General features: G+C 42.9%; 1 protein-coding gene and 1 pseudogene across 6 annotated transcripts in view; one reads left to right on the top strand and one right to left on the bottom strand.

The window, feature by feature from the left end:
* Positions 1-23,582, bottom strand: part of PLCB4 (phospholipase C beta 4) — a 411,772-nt gene that overhangs the window by 314,951 nt on the left and 73,239 nt on the right. The gene's annotated exons all lie outside the window — the stretch shown is intronic.
* LOC309612864 (ran-specific GTPase-activating protein pseudogene) lies at positions 17,507-23,353 on the top strand (annotated as a pseudogene). The gene has a single exon. The product of its transcript is annotated as a ran-specific GTPase-activating protein pseudogene (transcript).

Below are 23,582 nucleotides of genomic sequence, written 5' to 3'. Positions count from 1 at the left end.
AAAAGAACTTGGATTTTTGAATCAGACAGGTCTGGGTTCAAACCTTAGCCCCATTACACATATTAGCTGTTAATGTATCTCTGGACTGATCATAGACCTCCTTATAAATTTCAGATTACTTACGTGTAAAATGGGGATAATAGCAAGTATCTGAAAGATATAAGACATCTTAAATAACAGCTGTCTCAAAATAGTTAATATTTATATGTATATCCCACAGCCTGATGCATAGTAGGTGCTAAGAACATGGGGGCTGCCTTTCTGCTCCAGGCTGCGTTGTTTTAACTACTCACTAACATAACATGACTTTCCTTCTGCTTTCACTCAACTTGGGCCCCTCTTCTCTCCAGCGAACTATCTGAAGACCTGCCACTACTGAAACTCTTTTTCATGCTATTTCAAGCTGCCAGCATTAGTAATTTCCCAAGAGAAAGAACCTTATTTCCTCGTATATTCTACTAATCCTCGAGACCCACAGTCTAGAAGAAAACTATTTGTTTTCCACACGGCTTCTCTCTGTTCTAAATCCTGGCAGGCTCTTTCTTCCTGCACAGACACAAAAAGGAAAGGGACAGGAGTCATCAGTTATCTCTTTCTCTGTCTCTGAAAGAGCTTGGAGATATCTTTTTCAATCAGGGAAACTTATTGTGGGAAACCAGCCACTCACTCCAAGATAACTCTCTGTATTCTTTTTCCGTTCCAAAAACTGAAATTGATTTTATTTCTTAAGGAAGCTCTAACACACACACACACACACACACACACACACACACACACACACCAGTTTTGTTGTGGTTTCCTGTCCCCAAGCAAAAATGATATGATGCCAGAAACATCAGTTGCCCAATTTAACTCTGTTCCCTCATTGATTCGACATGTTATTTAAATCCTGAGTGCCTGCCATGCACCCAGTACTGTGTCAGATGCCAGGTGTACACTGGTGAGTAAACAAACGTGGTCCATGCCCTTGAGAATCTAACTACCCCGACCCTCACTAATCTTATTCCTGAAACCAGCACGTATTTCCAGAGCTAGTTCTGGTTTCTAAAACCTAGCCACAGGCTGCATCTAAATAAGAACAAAATAATGCCATTTGCAGCATCATGGATGCAACCAGAGATTATCATACCAAGTGAAGTAAGTCAGAAAGAGAAAGACAAATACCATATGATATCACTTATATGTGGAATCTAAAACATGACACAAATGAACTTATCTGCAAAACAGTAACAGACTCACAGACATAGAGAACAGACTGGTGGTTGCCAAGGGGAACTGGGGGAGGGATGGACCGGGAGGTTGCGGTTAGCAGATGTAAGCCTCTATATAGAGAATGGATAAACAACAAGGTCCTACTGTATAGCACAGGGAACTATATTCAATATCTACGATAAATCATAATGGAAAAGAATATAAAAAAAGAATTTATATATTTATAAATATAATTGAATCCCTTTGCTGTACAGCAGAAATTAACACAACATTGTAAATCAACTATACTTCAATAAAATATATCTATAGATTACATAGATAGATAGATAGATAGATAGATAGATAGATAGATGATAGATAGATAGATAGATAAACCCCAGTACAACTGTTAGAGATCCGCCCTGGCCACAATTTACTGATCAGATGAAGCCCATCACAGCACCACCAGATAAACCTGCAAATGAAGGTGTTCTCTATTTTGCCACCGAACAGCAGCCCATCCAGCCCACCACACTGTCCTGGCTGGATTGGAGTAGCAGTCCCTTGGAGACACAATCCATAGCAGCTTTAGTGCAGGTAGATGTTCACCTGTCCTTCCCCAAGCTGCCCACCTCTGCTCCCTAACCCTGAGCAACTAACCAGGCCTAACATCCATCAGAAGCTTTCTGAAGTTCACCAGCACACTGAACAGCAAACAGTTGTAATAGTTCACCAGCCACATAAGTTATGTTTAATATCATGCTGCCTATTTGCAGCTATATTAATATTTAAAAATGGAAATAGGGATTCTGGGCAAGATGAAGCCAGTTTCATTCACCATCTTCTGCTAAACCTTTCGTCAAGCTGCACTCTCTCCGTGAGAAGGCTCACCTTATATAGAAAGGGCACTGCTTATAGAATCATCTTGATTAAGAATTCATATAATGTGTAAAGCATCTGAAAAATATAATCAGAATATGTGGAAATTATGTGATCAGATAATCAGTAAAAACTTCAGATGCAGATTAATTTATTGTTAACACTGATGAGTCTTGCTGATGTCTATGAATTGCTTTTACAGAGGCCCGTGAATTAAAAGGAAGATCCCTCTTCATTACATGAAAACACAGAGTCTCAACATGTATGTTAAACTGGGAGATGAAAAGATCCCTTCTGCTTTTCTCACCATAATCAAAATATAACCCTAAATTAATGATGGAGAGCATATATATATATATATATATATATATACATATATATATATGCTCTTGATATATATATATAAAGAGAATGTTATCCTACTAACAAAGAAAGGGACACCATTCCAATGATCTCCAGTATGTCCTTGAAAGAGACCTAAGATTCTCTAAAGTTTCAAACCACTAGGTATGTGTCAAGGTTGAAGCAAGGTTTAATTTAAGGCCATTTTCTAAGTATTAATAGTTTGGTTTAAAACTCAGGGGTAACTAGACCTTCTTCTATAGATAATAACTTTGGTAAAAACTACCCATAGTCCTTTCCACAAAGCAACCTGAAAGGATCGTCTAGGGACCAGATGAACTAGCGAGTGACTTTAGGGTTAGTAATTCAGACAATACCGTTGTCTGCATTGGCTGAACTGTTAGAGGCCTGAATTCATCTCAACATCCTCCGCTTCACTTTCCCTAATTCTGAAGATAGCACCATATCTTCATATTTTAGACAAGTGATTCCCAGAGTGTAACACGGAATCAAGAAAGCTGGCTCTCCATCTCTCTCTCTCTCACACACACACACACACACACACACACACCCCTTGTGATAACATCAAAGAGAGCCTCAGGACTTCCTGGTGGCACAGTGGTTAAGAATCCGCCTGCCAATGCAGGGGACAGGGTTCGAGCCCTGGTCCCGGAAGATCCCACGTGCTGCGGAACAACTAAGCCCGTGAGCCCCAGCTACCGAGCCTGCGCTCTAGAGCCCGCGTGCCACAACTACTGAAGCCTGCGCGCCTAGAGCCTATGCTCCACAACAAGAGAAGCCACTGCAATGAGAAGCCTGCGCACCGCAAAGAAGAATAGCCCCCACTCACGCAACTAGAGAAAGCCCACGTGCAGCAACGAAGACCCAACGCAGCCAAAAATAAATAAGTATATATTAAAAAAAAAGAGAGAGACAGCCTCAACTTTGTCTTCAAACTCACTCTAACCTTTGCTTTTCTCTCTCCTCTTTCTCTCTCTCAGTACAGTGAAGGCAGGTCTCTGCCTTGGGTTTCAGCAGGCATTGGCATCTACTTAGGACTGAATGACACTATTTGGTTTTCATTTTTTAATTTTTATTGGCTATCTCTACTATTTGTGGCACAGGATAGTTTTCCATTTAAGGTAATGATTGAAGATTTCCTTTTTAAATACATTTATATTTGCAGTTAAATAAAAGTGGAAAACATGAAATAATAATAGAAGGAGAATACAATCATGGCAAAAAGCATGAAGGTGGTATGTGAATGACTGATACTTGCGGAATGCTGTAGGGTACCAATTAAAACGGCTTGGGTTTGAATCTTAGCTTTGCAACTCCCTTGCTGTGTAACTTTAGGCAAGTTACTTAAGATCTCTGTGCCTTGGTTTCCTCATTTGTAAAATAGTGGTAATGATGGTATCTATTTCAAAGGGTTATTGTGAGGATAAAGGGGTTATTACAAGTAAAATGCTAAGATGGTACACGGCATATAGCAAGAATTCCATATAAATTAGTTATTACTAGTGAAATTACTAGTATTTTATAAACACATCTGGGTAAATAATGATCTATTCAAACTTGATCCTCTGGCCTGTGAATTACAAGATAAGGTAGAGATTTCTTCATGGGATCTTGTATAGGTGAAAGGAAAAGCTCCTTCTGTTTTCCTATAATTAAAAATGCAACCAATTAAGGAGTGTTTTAAACCCATGTGATCCCCTGGAAGCCAGAAAATCAAGTGCAGTGTCTTGAATTCCATTATAGTTTCCTTTCCTCTCTACTTAAAGATGCCAATATTTCAATATACTAAGAGTTAAAAAAGAGGCTGCCATTCCTTATCCATATGACACCAACCAAAATGTAATTACAACCAGGCACGTGGGTCCTCCAACCAACATTTTAACATTCTGCATCATTATGCAGCATCCCAAGAACTGCTCTCTTTTCATAAATATTGCTCCAATAAATGACTTTTTGTTTAAATTATAACCACTCTACATGCAATGACTTTTTAAAGATCTGCTTGAATATTGCTATGATCTGAATGTTTGTGTCCCCCCAATATTCATGAAATACCAAAGATGTCGGTATTAGGAGGTAGGGCGTTTGGTAGGTGCTTAGGTCCTGAGGGTGGAGGATAGGATTACTGCTCTTATAAAAGAGGTTCCAGAGAGCTCCTGAGCCCTTTCTATCATGTGAGGATACAAGGAATGTCTGCATCAAGGAGAGGACCCTCACTGGACCCTGCTGGCACCCTGATCTCAGACTGCCAGCCTCCAGAACTGTGAGAAATAAACGTGTTGTTTATAAACCACCATGTTCGTGGTATGTTGTTATAGCAGCCTGAACGGACTAAGACAAATAGAAAAGCAAATGGACATCACTTATCTTTTTCTTCATATGATTTTCTCTGACCTTGGCTTCCAGGGGAATTCCTCCCTTTGTTCATGTAGTTTAGCGTGACTCCCTTGAGTGAATCATAAAATGTAGTGGGAGAATCACTCTCAATTAACGTCCTGTGCCTTCTTCACCCACTCCATCCAGTTCAAGCGGCATTTTGGACTAAAATGGGGAAGAACAGAGCACACTGCTCTGTGACACTAGATTAGCAACCCACACGGTTCAGCCGAGCTCTGAGTTCACTCTCTGCAGCTAATACGGCTTCTTGAACAATGAACTTGAGTGAGTTGTCCCACCTAATCTCACAACTTATCATCTAGACTAGAACCCAACTAGTCTTAAAAAAAAAGAAGAAAAAACGAAAAGAAAAAGAAAGGACCCTGTAACTAATGTGAAGGAAAATGCTTAACAATGAAATTAATGCTGATTGCAAATGTAACCTTCAAGATGCACAGAACCCAGTAATCCCTCAAAGAACAGAGAATACAATCTGATTGCTTTTGAATGCCAAATGTACCTGCAAGAAATAGGTATGTAAATTGTCAGGGCAGGCTCTGTACTAAGAGTCCAAACTTAATTTTAAAAACCTAAGTCATGTTCCCATCCCTCTCAATTCTGTCAAAATTAGACCTTTATTTCTCTCATTTTTAAGTGACTCACACTTCAGAGGCAATTTTTCAGCCTGACTGTGAGATAGGACCAGCCGCCTGGTGCCTGAGTGCAAACCTCGGGTCTGCATCACCTTGGTTTGTTACTTAACCTTTTCATGCCTCAGTAGCATTAACTATGAATGGGATCATCAGAGCACGTATCTCACAGGTTTGTGGAGAAATACACCCAGCACAGGGTTAGTACCACGTCAGCGTTAGGTATTATGAGCAATGGTCGTATGCGACTTTCAAATAATTTCTTGAATACACTGAGATAGGGATCACCATGCACCCTTTTAATGGATGAGGTGACTGCACGTTTCAGACGGTTGTAACATGCCCAACATTACAGAATGTATCGTCAAGAAGTAGCATCAGATCTGCCCCTCTGCAACACCTGAAACAAACTGAAGATTAAGAACAAAAGGACCCATGGCAGAGCCCACCCACTCCAAAGTCTTACCCACCAGCTGGTGACTGAGCTTTGGGAACTTCAACACAGTGAGGCAGGCAAAGACAACTGATTTAATCCCATTTTGACTGGGTGTGTTAGGTGAAAAGAGCGAAGGAGAAAAGTACAGGAAGGATCAGGTATCCTACAGGCTAAACTTCTCCTCCCTGGGACACTAGCAGATTGATTGTTGAAATGGCTCCGTTTCTCTCCTTCTTTAGCTCTCCACACCCTTTGCAATATGACCTTATGGCTCCTTTCAACAAAAGATGGAGCCTATATCCCCAACTTAATCTGGGCCAATCCTGTGATTTGTTTTGGCAGAAGTCAGGCTGTGTTAATCAGAACCTTGGCCTCAAGGGGCTTCATGCAGTTCTACTCTTTCTCTTGGACCATTGACCACCGTGAGAAACTTGGGACAGCCAGCTGCAGATGAAGAGACCACATGGAGGAAATCCCAGGGTCCCAACCGATGTCCTCTGAGACCAGCCAGTCCCCAGCTGCACCCAAACAAGTGATCACAGATGTGCTCCCAGTGACCCCAGCCAAGGCCACAAGAACCACCCAGCCAACCCATGAATTTGTGAGCAATAATAAAAGTGTATCATTTTAAGGTACTGAACTTTGAGGTGGGTTTTACCCAGCAATAGGTAACTGATACAGACATGTGTCTCTTTCAATCCCTGTGCTGGGCACGAAGGTTTCCCCTACAATGAGCACCTCCGGGTAAATATTTAGCAAACTAGTTCCTCCTTGAGGTATTAATAAGCTTTACATTGCGGGGGTGGGGTGGCGGGGAGTAGAGGAGGTGGTGATCAAATAAATGTGGGAAATGTAGGTCCCAGACACTGGTAAGGGCTGGCACAGTGCATGGCACACAATAGTTGATCAGTATTTATTGAATGACATGAAGAAAGTGTGCTTCTCAAATACTATTTCCTCCAGAAAAGGGGGCCAGAGTCAAGCACATTTCGGAGTTCTGTATGTTCTGATGCACATCAGCCCACTAAAGACACTGAGGATTATGCGGATGACACACACCAACAAAAGTCACCTTTTAATGTTAACTCCGACATGTCTAAATTTTTGGTGAAGGCATTTGTACTGCAGTCCAAAATGTAGCACAAATTGCTTGTCATTACTCAGTATCCATTCTCTTCATCATCAGTAAGACAGCTTCAAGTGTGCTCAACTAAACACTACATTTCCTGGCTCTCTTGCAGCTAGGTCTGATCATGTGACCACATACTGGCCAATGAAATATAAATGGAAGTGTTCTATGGAATTTCCAGGAAGGCTGCAGAAACTGAGGGAGCTGCCTCCACAAAGAGGTCTCCCTTCTGTTGCCCATATGGACTGCAGACATGGTGGCCAAAACTAAACTGGCCTCAGAGTGACCTTGAAAATGGAAGCCACAGGATTAGGAGGATGGGACAGAAAGATAGGAGCCTGGACTCTTGACAATACTGTGAAATCACGGAGGGCCTAACTCTGAATTTTTTTGCATGAATTTTCACCGTTATGTTATATTTTATGTCACAGTCACTTTACATTTTTGCTATAGATGGTCCAAACCATCCTAACTGATATATCCAAGAAATAGATGTCCTCAGAACACACTTTTAGAAATCCCTGACCTTACAGCTTCCTAGACTTCTCATTAGTACCATACACCCAATTTTGAAAAAGTATTTTTTTTCTACAGAAAAAGAGGCATTACTTCTATTCAGATGTAAAGAAATGTGACCTAACTTGCTGTTCTCCAACAACAATGATGAACACCCACTTTCCTAAACACCCACCTTGCTTGTGGGGCTTTAGATGATTATAATAATCATTTCTTGATGAAAAGCAGAGAGCCAGATATTAGGAAGTAAAACTACCTAGTGAATTCTACCCATGCACTTACCCCCCTTCCCGTCCCTGCCCTGCTCACTGCATCACTCAGTGAATGAAAACGTACCTGGCTTCCCATCATGACTTTCCCACGTGGCTTCTCTTTAAACATCCAATTACAAAGAAATTTATTTGTTACAGCTTTTTCCTCAGGGAAATCCAGAAATTAAATCACTTCGCCAACAGGGCCAGGAAAACAAATCATTTGTGTTGTGGCTGAGCCATAAGGCTCGCTTCTTAAACACAAGCAGAGTCTGCCCAGCTTTGCTCTCACAGAGCCATTTGGGAGACGAGTTTTATGGCAGCAGCTGAAATGTTTCTACCAAAACAACACCTACACTGTGCTAGAGTTATTTTCAGAGGAGAAGGTTTCCCCTACTGCTGTTTAAATTGTGAAAATGTGTAGTTGAAAGCGTAGGCGCATGTGAGTCTGGGGCTGCAGCCCTGGTGGGGGAACTTAGCTGCCACTCCTTGAATGGGTGACCTCGGGCGGATCATTTAACCTCCTTGACCTCGGGTCCTCACCGTTAAGCGGGAATCTCAGCACCCAGAGAGTTGTCCTGAGAACTGATGAGATAATGCATGCTTAGCCCCATGGCTACATCATAAGTGTTCAAAAAGCAAGGGCCGTATTAATGCCTATCGAATTTGATGCTAAATACCTGAATACCTCGGAAAATAAAGATATAAGAACCTATGGGGGACTTCCCTGGTGGTGCAGTGGTTAAGAACCCGCCTGCCAATGCAGGGTACACGGGTTCGAGCCCTGGTCCAGGAAGATCCCACATGCCGCAGAGCAACTGGGCCCGTGCGCCACAACTACTGAGCCTGCGCTCTAGAGCCTGTGAGCCACAACTACTGAAGCCCGCACACCTAGAGCCCGTGCTCCACGACAAGAGAAGCCACCACAATGAGAAGCCTGCGCACCGCAACAAAGAGTAGCCCACACTCTCTGCAACTAGAGAAAAGCCCACACGCAGCAACGAAGACCCAATGCAGCCAAAAGTAAATAAATAAATAAATTTATTTAAAAAAAACAAGAACCTATGGGTAAGCCATATTTAAAGATACCACATTAACATTAGTATAAAAATATAAATGTGTTTAATAGTGTATGTGTAGAAACCACAGCACCTTAGTTACCCACAGACCACTTATGCAGCTTTTCCTGGACTCTCTAGGATGGGGTCATGGACAGGAAGTCAGGAAAAACTCTCCAAATACCTACCACTTATTGGACTTCTATATTTAATCCATCAATAATGATACCTACTATTGTTGAGCCTTCACCAAGTACTAGGCACCAAGCAACACACTTCTCATGGATTAGCCATTTATCTTTCTCAACTGCACACGTGGAAACGTGTGATGGACACGGTGATGCAATGACCAGACCCCTCTGGGGACTGAAGAACTGATTCCCCTGCTACTCCGAGAGCTGCGGCATAATGTAAAAAACTGCCCTCAACTGAAGAAAGCTGCTCCGCCCAAGGTCAAGCACCACCCCCTGTCAGCGGCCTCCAGTAGTCAACATCAGTGAATAAAGGCCCGACCCGCTTTAGAGCTCCCTGCGGGGTTGACTGAGGCTGCCGTTAAGACTGCATCACAGCCCAGCTTCTCCCCCTGCCCAATCCCACATCCTTCCTTTCCCCTCCACAGGTGTTGCCTTTAAGAGACAGCATAGGTACTGCAATTACTTTCATCTTTCAGATGAAAAGAGTGAGTCTCAGAAAGGTTAAGAAAGTTGCCCAGTCACACAGCCAATGAGTGGTCTGGCTGGGATTGGAACCCAATCATTGTGCTGCCGGAGTCCAGGCTCTAGATTATTCTGCTCTAGTGCTCAGTCAGGTTTGCATATTTATGTCCAATAAAGTAAACTGGTTAAGCTGGCTGGCTGGTGTCCTCAGAGTAGATGGCAAGAAGCAAATTAGAATGAGAGAAAGAGCTGCAAGAGAAGGCAACCTCTGTTATCGGTCAAAGACAATCAGAAAACAGAAACTACTCCAGACCTTTCAAGCCAAGAGCATGGTTACAGAGTGATGGAATGGCTGAGAGGCCACAGAGGGAACAGGGAGGCAGCCCAGAGATCAGCACCCATGGAGAACTGCTAGCTTGCCTAGGCAGGAGGGATGATGGAAGGAAGAGGTGTTATCAGAGCCCAGAGACTGGGGACAACCAGCGAGACTAGAACAGGATAGGCTGCTGTGGAAAAAGAAGAAGTTTGGTGGGAGCAGAAGCTATGGAAGAGACACAGCTGTTCCTAGAGATACCAAAGAAAGCAGAAAGGGGCCCGAAGAGATACCCTTACGTCTCCCCTTGGACACCAGAGGGCAAGAGAGCCTGGGAAATGTGGTTCCTTGCAACACGGAGAGGAACAGGAAACAGTCAAGAATGGATCTGAGAACAAATCTATCTGAGCAGCCCCAAAATGCAGCTAATCAACTGACAATAAGGAAGTATGGAGAAACACTCTGAAAATAAAATACAAAAATTTAAAAAGTTGGACTTCCCTAGCGGTCCAGTAGTTAGGACTCCACGCTCCCACTGCAGGGGGCCTGGGTTCCATCGATCCCTGGTGGGCGAACTAAGATCCTGCAAGCCTCCTGGCACCACCAAAAAAAAAAAAAAAAGAATTTAAAAAGTATGTCTGTCAAAACTCAGTTTGATGGCAAGTAGTCCAACATACTCCAGCAGTCCTTAAGCAAACGCAAATAATAACAATAGAAAATGCCTTTCACTACGTGGCTCTTTACAAGGCACGTTGCTGTATTACCACACAGTTCAATAACTGATGTCTAAATGGGTGCGAAGTTTCCGTTGTTTTCTGTTTAGTAAATCAGGGGAATATACGTAATATTTGTGGAAGTATTTCCATCATAAAAATATCTAGTTTATTTGATAATGCTTAACTGGGTAAAATTTCATGAGCAAAATTTGATTTATATAGAATAAATTGTTCCCCACCCCTGTCGGCTAAATTAGGTGTTAATGTAGCTCTTATTCTGGAAGGCTAGATCTGCCTTCATGATTCTATCTGCTGTTTGACAAAGTAGGAGCTAGAACACAAATTCTTTCCTCTCTTCTCGGAAGTCCTCTGCAGCAGAAATCCTTGGGAGTATGGAGGGAGTGGAGGAGAGAAAACCCCGAAAACAAAAACATATCACCAAGGATTTCCCGTCAGTGCTTGCTTCAGCAGCACAGATACTAAAACGAGAACAATACAAAGGTTAGCATGGCCCCTGTGCAAAGACCACATGCCAATTTGTGAAGCAGTCCTCATTTTGCTTTCTTTTTCTAATGTTCACAGATGGGGAAACAAACGCTGTAGTAAGTGAAATGACTTACCCAACCAAGGGCCCTTCCCACTTCAAACCACACCCCACTTTTCCTCTGAAAAAAAAAAACTCCAGTCACAGTATTCAGCAACTCAATTTTTAACTATCTACTTTGTCCTTCCAAAAACATCTATCATCTATTTTAAAAATTACTTTTATTATAGTCTCTCCAGAAGGAATGTGATTTGTTCATATACAACGATTGCAAACACAATTTCAGTCCCTTCCACCGCCTCCCCTTCACCCCAAACACAGTTTCTTTGAGGTTATTAACACCCAATGAGATTGAGAGAACATCTGGGTTCCAGGCTCAGCCTGGCTTCTAGCTAGCTGAGTGGTTTTAGGCTGGCCAGTTAACCTCTCTGGGCCTCTGTTTATTCACTGCCAACATAATGCAACTAGAACTAGCTGATGACCACAATCCTTTCAGCCTTGAAATGATTCCACAGAAAGATAATAGAAGTCCTGTGGGGAACCAGATGAACTCTCTCTCACTTGACCTGGCCCAGACATCTATCTGTGAGATTGCTTATCAGAACTAAAAGTACAGTCTGTGGCCATGGCATACTGAAAAGTCTGACCTCATTCCTCACTCTCAGTTGACTGTGATCTCAACAGGCAATTCTCAAGTTGGGTTCCAGGGTTCTGACTGCAAACAGAGCCTGAGTCTTCTCCTTCCCTGTATCTACATTCTGTTATGTAACCTTGCAGTGTCCTCCTACTCTGACTGGCCTGTGACTCCCTTGACCAATGAGATATTAACACGATACAAGCAAATGCTGAAAAATACATGCACTACTGGCTCCGCTCTCATTCTTGCTCCTCTGTCATGGCCAGGAGAACATGCTAGGTCTAGCGTGCCTCAGAATGAAAGCCATATATAGCAGAGACAAGTGACCCCAGTCTTCCTAGCTAAAGCTATCCTAGATCATCCAACAGCCAGCTGAACTCCCGGACATGTGAGCAAACCCAGCCCAGATCAGAAGAGCTGCCTGCCCAATCCACACCTGACCAGAGAGAGACACGTGAGTGAGATTAGCTGGAATCAGCCAAGTCCAGATCAAGATCAGCTGAACCCCCCAAACTTGCAAGCTAAATACATTTTTATTATTGTATTCCACTGAGATGTTATAGTTGCTTGTTATGCAGCATTACTGTGGCAATAGATAACAAGCTCTCAGCCAGACTATAATGTCTATTTCCAGAGTGAAGCTTCCTTAGTGGTGAAACAAGTGTGGCACACGCAGCATGCCTTAATCATAAAGGTTCACAACAGACATGAATGCTTTCAAGGCTCTAAGAAGTCCCACAGAAAAGAAATTTAACCTTGTCTAACTCATGTTTTCCTTAACCTATCTTACCAGGGACCCCCAAGTATGATTCGCTAATCAAAGTCTCCCCCAACCTTAGATCCCAAGTCTGGGTTTAGCCTCTACCCAGTCTTTTTGGGGTTAAGCCATGTATTTTATTGTCTCTTCCAAGGTACTTAGTGGACCCTTCAAAAACAAACAAATAAACAAAACAAAAAACTTAAAAGTATTTTGAAACTATGAAAGCTTATATTGTTTACAACCGAAGTCTAATTAGAAATAAAGGGGAATATTCTGCAAATATCCAAAACCCATACATAGCCTCAGTCTAATTCCAACTTTCTCTATTAAAACTTGAAGAAAAGCCTAAGGCTGACCTTGCCATTCCCTCCTTAACATTCTTGACAGGCAACCCACTGCAATCTTCTTGTGGTTCACAGCCTTTGATGATCAGGGCCTTTGATTATCCATCTCCTCTCCCGCTATTCTTCCTTCTCTCCATCTCCTTTCTAACCTATTACTACTCTCTGGTCTATATGCTACCCATGCTGAACTACTTTCAATTCCATCAAATGGCCATGAGCTAAACTCTCCAGAATTTGGTCCTATTTGATGTGAACGTGAATTATGCAGCTTTGAAATAATATGATATTAAAAACATTAATATGGTCTCACATTAATTTGAATGTTAAATCCACCCAAAATGTTAAAATTCTTCAAGAATTGTAGTTTCGAGGCTGGCCCAGCCGAGGGAACGCTAAACTCTGTTTACGGAGTGGCCACAGGGTGGCGCCATATTAGCTGATAAAAGGAAATATCCACCATCTTTTGTCAGAATTATTCTTCAATTAGGGAAGTTCTGAATTTGCAAGGACTTCAGAAACACAGCTCTTCTTCTGGAAACTCTTCTTCACCTCTTAACCATACCCAAGACCAAACACACAGTGTTCATCCAGCCAAACTTCAATTCATCCTTCCTATATCAGTTGAGACAGTACTTCTTCCCTGAAACTTTCCCTGAAACCCCTAAAAACAGGTGATAACATCTTCCCATGATTGAATTTGCCTGATTTTAACATTTTTCTACTATAAATGTCTATCATTTGGTCTACTCTCCTTCATGGGAGAGATCCTAGCTTGCCTGGTTCATAGTATATGATCAACGAATATAAGATGGGTTCGTGTGTGGACAGATGGAATGGATGGATAGATGAATGGATGGATGGATGGATATATGGATGGATGGGTGGATGTATGGATGGATGGGTGGATGTATGGATGGATGGATAGATGGACAGATGTATGTATGTATGGATGGATGGATAGATGGATGGGTGGATGGATGGAGGGATGGAGAAATCAACAAACAGGATGGGCCACTGAATAAAATATGACTGATTTTTGCTGTATATTCTCTCCTTATCCCCTCCCCTGTCCAACATCAAGGAAAGATAATTACAAACACTAGGTAACAGCAGAGGAAAAAGAAAAAAAGAACGTTGATAATCTTATCCGTTGGATAAGAGAGATATTATGAATTTAGAATTAAAACACAGACTTTTTGAAGTGAGGGCACTTGTCAAAAATACAACAGACGATCAGGAAAAAAATGGTAGGACACAGTAGTGTCTTTCTTTTCCTAATCAAAGAAACTCTGCTGAAAATACACCTTTTATTTTTTGGATATAAACATTTTAACTCATTTGTTGAAAGCGAAGGACTCCCTCCAAGAACTGTGCTATGTAATGAATGTGACCTCTTCGATGGAAAAAAGAAAGATGTAGGAAGGACTTTAGAGCTCCATGGGGTCAGATTTCCTGCTTCTCATCACAAAACTCACCAGAGAAATATTTTTGTTTCTCATTCACTTTCACCTTGGACACCAAAGTTCAGTCTCTTGGTTACCGCATGAGTTGTCCTTTTCAATTAGGACAGAAATGAGTTCAAACACAGATAAGAAAATTTAAAACCAAAAAAGGTTTGTCTCTGATGTTTCTTTCTTCTCGCATGCCTTTTGACCCCAGACCAAACACCCAGTATATCTCTGGCACTTTTAGGCAGAGATAGGAAAATAGCTCTGCCATTGACTTAAACATCCTGCCAAATGACGCCAGGCAATAGCCTTAGGGAATGTCACATGGACGAACTTTGGGCTATGTGTGTGTACAGCCTCGTTCTCTAGGCTTTAATTTTATTTGAACTTTCTTTTGACCCTTTATAGACAGTGCATTTGAAAACAAGGGCTGTACAGTGTTTTCACCAGCCAGAAAAACCCCAAACAATTTTCTATGGATTGTTTTAACCCTCGAGTTAAGCAAAGGCATAATCTGCTGCTGCTGTTCTCCAGGTCGCTGTGTGTTATATTTCCCTACTGTCTGAACTCCCTTAAAAAGCCCCACCTAAAAATATAAATAAGAACCTGGCCCTTTAGTCATATCATCAACAAACCACATGAATGTTGGCAGCAGGGGACACCATCACTGGTTCTCCCAAATCTCAACCTTCAAGATGCGGTAACAGCCCAGCTTCTTGGAGCTGCTCTGTCCTTCAGAAGCTTGTTAAACTTTCAAGAATTCATTCGGGCCTCCTACAGCCTATTTTTCTGCCTGCATTCCTTGCAAAGACATATGCATCCCCTGGGAAGAGATGAAAGTGATACCAAATAAAACAAAAGCAAACTTCAGAGGGACCTCTCAAGTAAATGCTCCCAAATAAAGAACAATTTCTGCACATTGTTCTTCCCTTTCTCTCTTTAACCCCCTTCAGTCTCTCAAGGTTGTTTATTTTCTTTATTTATAAAAAGCACCCACCAGGTAACAAAATCAAGATCCCTTTTGTGGAAGGAAGCCCAGGCAGCTGTTTCCCAGAGACCACGAACCATCGTCACTAGGTCTCCCAGAGGCACAACTGAATCCACCCTATGCTTCTTGCCTATGCTGTTCCTTACTTGGCCATGAACAGTTGCAGTCAGCCCCAGCAATTTCTGCACCCTGTATAGTATAATCTCCTAAAACATCAGCTGAGAGTTTAGGGGCCAAATTTTAAAATAGCATCCAATTAATAATCCTAGTAATAATGAAAGAATTGCCAAACTGCTATGTTAATTCTGAAGCACAAGTGGAAGCTCAGCTAAATGAAGCGAAACTATTCCTCCACACCCCTCCCCACATCACCATTTAAAGGTTCCATTTAGTAATGGAAATTTCTGGAACTAGATAATGCAACATGTTAGCATTTTTACTTTTTAGGTTCTATTCACTTATTCAACATTTACTGAGTGCTGACTATCCCTGGATATGAAGATAAAAATTATTGACAGCCAATCTCAAAGATGTCACAAAAATGCCACTCGAAAAAGAAGCTTCTAACAGAATTTTGTTCATTCACCTAACAAGTGATCACTGAGTCCCTGGTGCTGTGCAGGCACTGAGGTGGCCACAGTGAGTGATACAGACAGAAATCCCTGCTGTCATGGAACCTCCCTTCTGGAGAGGCAGACTGGCACACAGATAAGTAAACAGTCTGGGTATTAGAAGACACTAAAGGCTGTGGAGGGAAAAGGGTAAAGTAGGGCAGCAAGCCCAGAGTGAAAGTCAGGGGGATGGCCATGTTAAACAGGAGGGTAAAGAAAGGCCCGACTGGCAAAGATTTGGAGGAGGCGAGGGAACAAGTCCTACAGACACTGGGAAGAAGAGTGTTCCAAGCAAAGGGAGAACGTGCAAAGGTCCTGGGGGCAGTGTGCCTATGTGTGTGAGGAGCAGCAGTTGGCAAGGGTGGCAGCACAGAGTGAGCGAGGGAAAGCAGTGACAGATGAAGGGGCTGGGCCAGGCCCCATAGGCCCTTTGAAGGGCTTCAGCTTATGTTCTGAATGAGGTAGGAAGTCACTGCAGGCCAGAAGCAGAGCCACAGGATCTGACTTACACGAAAAGGATCACCTGGGCTGCTGTGTGGAGCTGAGACTGCAGGTGGCTGAGGACATAAGCAAGACCAGCCAGATGGCCACTGCAGCACTTGGGCAGAAGACAGTGGTGAGTGGACCAGAGGTAGTGAGGAAGGTGATACAAACTGGTAAACTGGGGATGTTTTCTATACCAACAAATAACTTACTGATCGACTACACGTCTGTATTTGAAGGTTATACAAGTTCTTTATTTTCCTACTTAAGTGCCCAGTAAAACTCCAAATTTGTGTTCATTGGGTTTATTTAGTTCACCAGGTTCTGATGATGCGTTAATTTATATCCCCAGCCTTTATCTTTCTACTGACCCCCAGTTATCCACCATTGCTTTAAGATACCTCGCTCCTCTGGTCCACTCCACCTTGGCATCCATTCCCAACCTTGGTCCTGGTGATCGTGGAACTAAGTTTCCATTCACCCAGGCTTCATATCCCTTTGTTTCTTCCTTTGTCTTCTCCACTGTGAATCCAGACATGGAACTACCAGTTCTTCCTCTGAACCCTATTTTTTTGGTAAGAGTACAGTATTGTCTGTTTTTTATTTTATTGAAGTATAGTTGATTTACAATGTTTCAGGTGTACTGCAAAGTGCTTCAGTTATACATACATATATATGTGTGTATACAGATGTGTGTGTGTGTGTGTGTATATATATATATATATATATATATATATATATATATATATATATATATTCTTTTTCAGATTCTTTTCCATTGTAGGTTATTATAAGATGTTGAATATAGTTCCCTGTGCTTTACAGTAGGTCCTTGTTATCTATTTTATATATAGTAGTATACTATAGTATATATAGTATCTGCTAATCCCAAACTCCTAATTTATCCCTCTCTCCTTTTCCCCTTTGGTAACCATAAGTTTGTTTCCTATGTCTGTGAATCTGTTTCTGTTTTGTAAATAAGTTGATTTGTATCATTTTTTGTAGATTTCACATATAAGTGATATCATACAATATTTGTCTTTCTTTTTCTGACTTACTTCACTTAGTATGATAATCTCCAGGTCCATCGATATTGGTGCAAACGACATTATTTCATTCTTTTTTATGCCTGAGTAATATTCCGCTATATATATATATATGTACCACATCTTCTTTATCCATTCATCCATTGATGGGCATTTAGGTTGCTTCCATGTCTTGGCTATTGTGAATAGTGCTGCTATGAACACTAGGGTACATGTATCTTTTTGAATTAGAGTTTTCTTCTTTTCTGGATATATGCCCAGGAGTGGGATTGCTGGATCATATGGTAGCTCTATTTTTAGTTTTTTAAGGAACCTCCATACTGTTCTCCACAGTGGCTGCACCAATTTACATTCCCACCAACAGTGCAGGAGGTGAACCCTATTTTGTACACCTCCCTCCCTCTCAGTTTCTCCTGCCACCACTGTGGTGTCAGCCACTACAACCTTCCAGGCAGTCTCACTGCTTCCAACCTCTCCCTCATCAAAACCCCCTTGCTAACTGTGATCGAAATAACATTCTGAAAGCAGAGGTTTTATGATGCGACTTCCCCTGCTTGCAAGCATTCAGCGCCTGCAACCTGGCCTCCAAGGGTCTCACCCAAAGGCTAGGGGTCTCTTCATAGCCCTCCATTCTCTAACTTCTCACCCTTACCCTACAAGGCCTTCACTCCCTCTGGAGTGTGAAAAGGGCCTTCTTGCTCTTTCTCTCACTTTAACTTTCACACATGGGGCTTTCCCAGCCTGTAAAGCCCTTTCTCTCTCTCCCTTCTGTGCAAACTTTCCTAAATCAACTCATCCATGGGGGCTAGCTCAAATTATGCTCTCCCTATAAAAACACCCTGTAACTACTGCAGCCCCTATTCAGGTCCTATTATGGCCCTCTTTATCTGACTCTCTCATTATTAGGACCTCATGGCACAGGTGTATGCCATATTTCCTGGGTAGGTACAAACTTCATGGTCATGGAGCAACTTGTATTTCTTTACACCTTTCACTGAGATACAAAATTCAATACGTATTTACTGAATTAAATTATTTCAGTGAAACAGATTAACTGAAACAATGTTACCCTCCATCTTAGTCTCTGAAAGTGTGGAATTGAAAACCTCTAGAATTCAAAAGGATACAGAATCTTTGAATAAAACAGAATCTGAGTTATTTCTTACTCTATTTCTCTTCTGCCATTTTTATTCTTTGACTCACTTTGTTTTTAGATAGTGTGCAACAGAAGAATTGGACAAAAAGTTATGGCTGGGGTTATCTCGAGATTATGCTCCCGCATATCACATCCCAAATTGTAATCTAACTGATATTTGACTTACAAACAAGACACTGGCCTAATGGGAGAGTAAGCAGGAATGGAATGCACAGCTCTGGCCCCACAAAGTTTGGCCATCACTGAGATCTCTGAGTACAGAACTGGGGCCACATGGTGCTAGAAGCAAAAAGAAAAAGAAGTTGGCTTTTAACCAGGCACTTATGAATCAATTTCGAGGCAGGAATTCCTGCTACATGTCAGAAACTACCACACAGCCTCCACCAGTATGTCTTAACAATAGGACTTCACTGACTCCTAAATCACCATGGAGGGGGCGGGGGGGCACTCCCTGAGAAATGCTGTCCTTGTAGTCCCCAAAACAGACTGCTCTTAACTTCTCTCATCAAGACAAAGATTCTCTCCACTTACTCCTTCTTCAGGGCAACTACCTCCAATTTTTAATTCATGCAAACAAATAGTTGCCAGCACCTAACCTGAGCCACACACAGTCACTGATGCCCTGAGGACAGACACGTGCCTTTGCCTCTAAAGCCCACAGTGGGAGGCAGATGGTGATCAAGCAGACACACAGGCACACAATTACAAACTCTGATTAGTGTGATGAAGGAAACTGAGATGGAACAGGGCATGAGACTTAATCCAAAGAATTCCACACTCCCCTGAGGAAGTGACACTTGAGCTGAGATTTGAAGACTAAGTTAGAAGTTAAATGACAGATGGGGAGAGAGAAGAGAGGCTTCTTGTCCAGGGCCACGGAAGGACAGAGGGCAGGAGGGAGAACAGTGCACAGGAGTAACTTAAAAAATAAAACAAAGCAGGGAGGGGATGACTCAAGAAGTCAGAAGGCAGGTCAAGCAGAACTTTGTGGAACATAGAAAGAAAAGAACTCTCTAGCCTCAGAGGAACGGGCAGGACCTGAGAATTCCTTCAAATCCCCCTAATGTTCTCATATGCCATTGCCTACTCTGACCGCAGTTCCCGTGACATAACCCATCCCACCTCAGCCCTTCAAAGAAAATCCTCAGTAGCACAAGAGTTGGCCCTCTCAACCCACCAATGAGCGGACAGCCAGCAACCAATATGAGTGTCTCTTGGAAGCATCTGAACTTGGGAGCATTTGAACCTGGGAGCTCTGCAGACACAGAGGCTATAGCCAGTTGGTGATGAACACTGAACTAAAAAGCTTCCATGCAGTAGGGCCTGAGGGACACGTTGGTCATATTGAGTCCCATACAAAAGAAAAATAAAAGTATTTGTAAATTGTTCATCACTCTTCCCAAGTCTATTTCCCCTTTCTGGGAAGCTAGCCTTGTGACTGCTTTGACCAACAGAACACAGTGGGAATGGTCACCCAGGATTTCTGAGTCCTGGCCTTCAGGGCTCCAGTAACTTCTGCTTTTGCACGTATGTAATGTTCCCTCTTGTCATCCGGCCCCCAGGCTGAGAGAAGCCCAAGCCACATGGACAGGGGCCTCATGGAAGAGCACTCAGGTGTTCCATTGGCATCCCAGCTGGACTCCCATTCTACAGCCAGCATCAACTGCCTGCCATGTGGGAGTGTCAGGGTGAGTATTTGACTCATTTGAGCCCCCAGATAACTAAAGCCCCAGCAACACCATGTGAAGCAGAAGAACCACCCAGCTGAGCCCAGTCAGCCTCCTGAGGGATACTAAACAGTGGTGGTTGTTTTAAGCCAATAAGTTTTGAGGTAGTTAAAGCAAGAGACAACTAAAGCAGAAATAGAGCAAGGTAGCAAATAAAATTAGGAAAGAATAAAGCAGAGATGCAGCCCCTGAATGACAGGGGAGTTCAAGCTTAATTCTGGGCTTTCCCACTCTAGTTCCATGACACTTGATCAGACTTTGTTCCTGTCTCTCTAATCCACAAACCTCAACTTCTTGACATTAAATGGCCTTTAACATGACCAGCTTAAGGGCTTTCTGTTCATAAAGGCTTTAGCTATAATACCCCTGTATTACAGTCACCGTTTTGTTCATGCCTCTGCAGAGGAATTCTTATTTATCAGTGTCCCATGAAGTAACCAGCACTCGTTACTGGTTCACTGTCTACAACTATGGAATTGATAAAACAGTCTTCACCAATTCCCTGCCTTGGGATATCAAGATTACTAATCCTAAAGGTTTAGGAACAAGAATAATTAGAAGGAATAAGGCTCAAGTATCTCTTATGGCAGGGGTGTCTGATATGTTCTACTAAATGGGTGATCGTGAAATATGGATGCTAACATAATCATTAGTAATTGAAAAGGTAATCCACCATATTTCCATATTTTAGGTAATTCTAAAGTGATACAAGGTAATTCTGTCATGGTAAATTTGGTGTAAGGGCGCACAAATCTGAGCAAAGGTACGTATTGATAGAAGACACCAATGGCTCTATCTCCCTCCTTTGAGACGCTCATGAATTAGAAACATGCATTGCTCAGTATTTAGAACATGTGCTCCATGAGGTCTAGCAATATGCTAACACCCAAAGATTCTTAACTACATTGTTTTTGTTTTGTCTTCATACCTAGTATGTTTAGAGTATATGTGCCATCTATATTATTTTAAGTGATTAGATTACTATTCTATCCCTTGGTCTCAAGTCCAAGCACTCCTCCAAAGGCTACCAGCATTTTGGCCAAATCATCATATGCCTCACTGATTCTCCAACCCATGAGGAAATTCCACACCTTCTTCCATACCACCTCCCCTTCTCTCCCTGGGACTCTCACTGTCATGCTTCAAAACCCAACTCAATGTCACTGGTTCTATGAAGCATTATCTGACACTCCCAAGCTTAACTACACCCTCACTGAGATACACATACTTTGTAGACGCCTATACTACTTAAAATATTTATCATAATTATTTGTTTGAACGTCTATTTTCCCAACTACATTGTGATTTCCTTGAAAGCAGTGATCAAATACTATTCATTACTGACTCCATGGTGCTTAGCAAAGGGCCGGAATCACAGGAGGCCCTCTGTAAACATGTACAGAATGAGTGCTTTCTGTTGCTATAGTGCCTTACTCTACGCTGCTTGAAATGCCTTTCACACCAGCTTTAAAAAAAAATTTCCAAAAAGTGGATTATAACCCATTAGAGGGATGAGAAATAGAAGGAAGTAGGAGGAAATGACTTACTTATCTAACATTAAAATACACGAGGGGTCGCGGGGCGGAGGGAAGAGCAGGCGGGCGGGAGGCACCGTCTCCAGACGCGGAGGAAGGAGCTGCGAGCAGCCGCCGAGAGGCCGCGGAGCCCGCGACGACCGAGCCGGCCGAGTAGCCGCCGCCGCCGCGCCTATGGCGGCCCCCAAGGACACCCACGAGGACCACCACACCTCCGCCGAGAATGCCGACGAGTCCAACCGTGACCCCCAGTTTGAGCCAATAGTTTCTCTCCCCGAGCGAGAAATTAAAACGCTGGAAAAAGATGAAGAGAAACTTTTAAAAATGCGGGCCAAGCTGTTTCGGTTCGCTTCGGAGAACGACCTCCCGGGATGGAAGGAGAGGGGCACCGGGGACGTCAAACTGCTGAAGCGCAAGGAGAAGGGGACCATCCGCGTCCTCAGGCGCAGGGACGAGACTCTCAAGATCTGCGCCAACCACTACATCACGCCGATGGCGGAGCTGAAGCCGAACGCGGGCAGCGACAGCGCCTGGGTCTGGAATGCCCACGCCGACTGCGCCGACGAGTGACCCAAGCAGCAGCTGCTGGCCATTAACGCCGAGAATGCACAGAAATTCAAAACGAAGTTTGAAGAATGCAGGAAAGAGACTGAAGAGAGAAAAGAAAGGATCTGGCAAAAAATGATAGTGCCGAGAAAGTAGCTGAGAAGCTAAGAAGCCTCTTTAGGTGAAGGAGGGCAAGGAGCCCGAGAACGAGACCAAAGAGGCGGCTGAGGAGGAGCAATGAGTCGGCTCCCGTTGTGTCCTTTGTGCCTGTCTTTTCCCTTTTTTTTTTTTTTAATTTACCCTGTCCCTTCTTTTTGGTTTGTTTTTATTCTGTTTTGTTTTCACAAGGGACTTTATAGAAAGAACTGACTTCCAACAACAACAAAAATACATGAGAGAAATCTCTGAAATTTCCAGATGGGCAGATCCACTTCACCCTTCTGTTTCGATGAATTACCTATTATTCCATCTTATAGAGTCAGATGCATTATAATTAACTGCATACATGGTCATAATAAGGCAGAGCTTCTGATTTTCAAGTCACTACTCACACAAAGGAGACCAAAAAAAAAGTTCACCAATTACAACGTAAGGCAGCCCTCCAAAAAGTCTTCTTTAATAAGCACCGCTTCTTTTGTTAATGCATCCTACATGCTGAGTGTCCTTAGGGCTCAAGTACAATTTACACTTCATTATCTTATATCTTCATACCGTCTCTAGCTGTTTCATCTCATCCAATTCTGTCTGGAGAGCAAACTCTTCAAAATGGTGTCTCAGCCAAGGTCCCAGCAGGAAACAGATGGAACACACACAGGAGACAGCTGAGGGCATTTAATAAGGGATTATTTACCAGCTGTGGGCGGGGCTTGAGGAAGACAACCAGGGAATCTGAAGAGCCCTAGGCCAGAGGGGCAAGAGGACAGAGCCACGGGAACCCGGTGAAAGTGCTGTGGCTACAGGAGGGGTCGCCCGACAGACTCTGTGGCTTCCGGGAGGGCGACGGAGACAACCATCAGCCCAGTGGCAAGAAGAAACCTGGGGGAATAGAGGCTGACCTCGTGTTCCTCCTCCATCCAATCTTCTGCTATAGCCTCCCACTGCCTGAATCCGTCCAGACGCCTGAGGGCAAGGAAGCCCAGCAACGCAGCATCTAAGGCTCCATCTGCAGACATGAGCACATGCAGACGGTGGAGTGCGGATCTGGAGGGGCAAACAGAGGCTAT

The sequence above is a fragment of the Balaenoptera borealis genome, assembly GCF_965194805.1.
Source record: "Balaenoptera borealis genome assembly, chromosome: 16".
NCBI lineage: Eukaryota > Metazoa > Chordata > Mammalia > Artiodactyla > Balaenopteridae > Balaenoptera > Balaenoptera borealis.
Note: the sequence above shows the minus strand (reverse complement) of the source record. Positions and strands in the feature narration are given on the sequence as shown.